The sequence below is a fragment of the Chinchilla lanigera genome, unplaced genomic scaffold (assembly GCF_000276665.1).
Source record: "Chinchilla lanigera isolate Chin_1 unplaced genomic scaffold, ChiLan1.0 scaffold00173, whole genome shotgun sequence".
In the NCBI taxonomy this organism is placed as follows: Eukaryota; Metazoa; Chordata; class Mammalia; order Rodentia; family Chinchillidae; genus Chinchilla; species Chinchilla lanigera.
In genome coordinates this window covers 1,402,739-1,406,371 of record NW_004955574.1, presented here as the reverse complement: position 1 = coordinate 1,406,371, position 3,633 = coordinate 1,402,739, and the positions used below count along the sequence as shown (strand labels likewise).

Here is a 3,633-nt window from a genome sequence, read left to right as displayed (position 1 = left end):
AGCGGGCGGCCGCTGGGAGTCCCACGAGGCGCGAGGTGCGAGGCCCGGCGCGCGAGCCCCCGGGGCGGGTAAAACCCGGTTGCTGCTGCCCTTGTCCCTTCCCTTTTATCCCTGCCGCCCCTTTTCCTCCCTTTCCTCTTATTTTAACCCCTGCCCCCTTTTACAGTCTCTTTCGCTCCTGGATTTCTTTTTGAGGGGGTCCATCTCCCTTTCGAGGTGTGCCCATCACCCTGCGTCACGCGCGCACCTTCTGCACCCCAACAGCTCCAGGCCCTCTGCACCCCCACAGGCGTCTCCCTTTTGAAGATCACTCCTCTTGAGCCCCTGGCCCGCTGCACCCGCTTTTCTTTCCCACCCCGCCCCCTGCCCCCCAACTGCTCCGGCGCAGCCCCGCGGCTCGCGCTCCGGCCCCACCTGACCTCCGCCCTGTGCAGCCCGGCCTTGCATTGGCCGCCCGGCCGGGCGCTCTGTGCTAAACATCCTCCTTCCTCCTCAAGGGCCCCGCTTTGGGGGACCCAGACTTGTCTCTCTTTTTTTTAGGATTTTCCAACAAAAAACAAAAATCTGCCCTATCTGACTTAATTATGCCCCTCCTGGTACTTTTAGGAACTTCCTCTAGCAAAAATACTGTATTTTTCACCCCGTTTTTTACCCCCTCTATTCGGATCACTTTCCAGCAAAAAATTATTTCTTTCTCTTTTTGAACTATTTTTCTGACTAGAAGTAACTCAGTCCTTCCAGTTTCTCTCTCTAATAATTTCTTCAATTCTCCCCTCCCAGCTTTCCAACAAACACCCCGTTTTTATCCACAATTCTACCCCACTAGGCTTCTCCCCACGAAATCCTCTAGACCCCTTCCCAGAGGAAAAAGAAGGAACAAAAGAGAAAATAATTTCCTCTTATCGTCAAAACCTTTTCCCCACCTGTTTTTTCCTAGTTTAGTATTGCTTTCGTCCTCCGTCCGAAAATTCTCCCTCTCTCCCAATTTCACACCCGTGTCTTGATTTTGACCCTGGTTCTCACGGCCCCTCCCTTTCCACTGCGTGCTTTCAGGGCAAAAGAAATTGGATGAGTGTCCCGAAATTTCCACCAGCTTTCCACGAGGAAATAGCCAAGGTCTGATTGTCACCCGAACCCACTCCCTCTGGGTCCTAAACTGGGCCCTGCTGTTCCCTGGAGATTCACTCCCTTGCTCTTCCGGTGAGTTTCCTCGCTTTGCACAGAACTTGTCACAAAGATCCCTTTCTCAAAAGCGTTTCTGATCTCTCAGAGTCCCTGCACCAATCACGAGGCTGTGCAAGCTGCTGCCCTACAAAGTCAGATAAGGCAAAGTGTTATTTATTATGCATGTTGATCTCTTTGGAGGGATGCAGACATTTTTAAGATGGATATATGTTTTATTGATGATGTTTATTGCAAAAAAAAGTTTTTCCTCCTTCCCTCAGTAGTGGTTCCGGTACAGGGATTGACAGGTCAGGAATCAAAGTAGTAGGGTTTGTGGAAAACAGAAGACTATGTGTCCTATCTAGATGATGCCAGCCAAGTAGAAATGCCAGGCAAGTATTCTCAGGGTGTTCTTTTGGTTGGTTTGTTTGTTTTGTTGTTTTGGTCTTTTTGAGACAGGGTCTCACTATGCAGTTCAGGCTGGCCTTGAGCTCACTTTGTAGACCAGGCTGGTCTCAAACCTGCTACAATCCTCCTGCCTCAGCCTTCCCAAGTGCTGGGATTATGGGTGTGCGCCACCATGCACAGCCTTCTCAAAAACAGTTTTTAGAAGAGGCCAGAAAATAATCTTTATGTGAAACATTCTAATTATGAACTCCTGGCAGTGAACTTAATAGGTCTTACAAATTATATTGTGCTGGCTACCAATTTGGAATTTTTGGCTTAGTTTCTTTCTGCTAAAGAAACACCTCCTTGAGCATAGGTGTACACACTGGACTTTTACTTTTAAGGGCAGTATATCTCAAACTTCTGATCTTTTTGTTAGTTTTGAGGGAGAGTTTCCCTATGTAGTCCAGCCTGGCCTTGAACTCACTACGTAGCCCAGGCTGGCCTCAACTCCCTGAGATCCTCCAACTCAGTCTCCTGAGTGCTGGGATCACAGGCGTGTACCACACCCAGCTTCAAACTTTTAAAATCTTGTTACTTAAACATTATTGAGGGCTAGGAGTGTGGCTCAGTGGTAGAGCACTTGCCTAGAATGCACAGGACTCTGTATGCAATCCCCAGCACCACACACCCACACACAATTATTGAAGATCCCACAGAGATTTTTTTGTTTTTGTTTTTATTTTTTGAGACAGTATCTTGCTGTGTAGTTCAGGCTGGCCTTGAACTTACTGTATAGCCCAGACTAACTTTGAACTCTTGGCAGTCCTGCTTCAGCCTCCTGAGTGCTGGGATTATAGGTCCACAACTCCATGCCTGGCTCCCAGAGAGTTTTTGATTGTGTAAACTATATCTACTAATATTTGTTGTATAGAAGTTTAATAGGCTCTCAGGATATTTATTAATTGATTTCATTCATTTATTTGCAGTGCTAGGGATGGAATCCAGAGCTTTGCGCATGGAAAGTAATCATCCTACCACTGAGCTGCCTACCTCCAGCCCATTAATTGATTTAAAAATAACAATGGTAGCGTTGGGGGTGTAGTTCAGTGGTAGAACCCTTGCCTACCTTGCATAAGGCACTGGGTTTGCCTAGTACCTCAGAAAACCCCAATAATAAACATATTACACATGAACATAATTGCCATTTAGTTAGTTCTTAAAGACAAGGGGTCTTGCTGCACAGTTGAGGCTGGCCTTGAACTCATGGGAATCCTACTGCCTCAGCCTCCTGAGTGCTGGGATTATAGGCATGCACCACCATGCTAGTCCATGCCTTGCAGTTTATAGCTCTGTGTTTTTTTGTTACTGGGAATTGAACTCATAGCCTCATGCTTGCCAGGCAGGCACTGCACCGCTGGGCTATATTCCTAGCCCCATGCCTGGCAATTTTAAAAAATCTATATTTCAAAAAAATTTAGCAAGAAAAAGTTAGGCTTGTTGGTGCATGCCTGCGATCCCAGCACTGAGGGAGCCTGAGGCAGAATTGCAAGTTTAAGTCCTGCCTGGGTAATTTAGCAAAACTTTTTCTCAAATAGGCCTAGGATATAGCTCAGTGGCAGAGGGCCTTAGGTTCAGTCCCCAGGACTAGGAAGAAGAAATAGGAAATTTTCATGTTTACTGTCATCTGGATGCTTATCTGTGTTTGCGTTCAGCCTCTCAAGATACCATGGCAGGCATGTTGGCGCATGCCTATAATCCCAACCCTAGAGAGACTGAGGAAGGAGGACCACTGTGAGTTCAAGGCCATCCGGGGCTACAAAGTAAATTTAAGGCCAGCATGGACTGCATCGTGCAACCCTGTCTCAAAAAGACCAAAAAAAAAGAAAGTCAAAATGTAGCCTCTGGGAAACTTCGCTGAGAATGATGAAAGCAGGGAACGTCTCGATAAAATGAAAATAATTTCAACCTTACTGATTCCATGGAAGACTTGAGGGCTCATGGGGGTCCTCTGCATCCACCTTGCTACAAACATTGCTGTTCCAGATTTTTTAATGCTTTTCTGGATTTTCTGCTAGGATC

At 46.8% G+C, this 3,633-nt stretch overlaps 1 protein-coding gene across 1 annotated transcript in view; it reads left to right on the top strand.

The window, feature by feature from the left end:
- Positions 1-3,633, top strand: part of Znf541 (zinc finger protein 541) — a 48,762-nt gene continuing 45,129 nt past the window's right edge. Inside the window, exons 1-2 of the mRNA XM_013509544.1 lie at positions 1-68; positions 1,054-1,200. The gene's annotated coding sequence lies outside the window, so the exon portion shown is untranslated. The remainder of the gene's footprint in view (positions 69-1,053; positions 1,201-3,633) is intronic.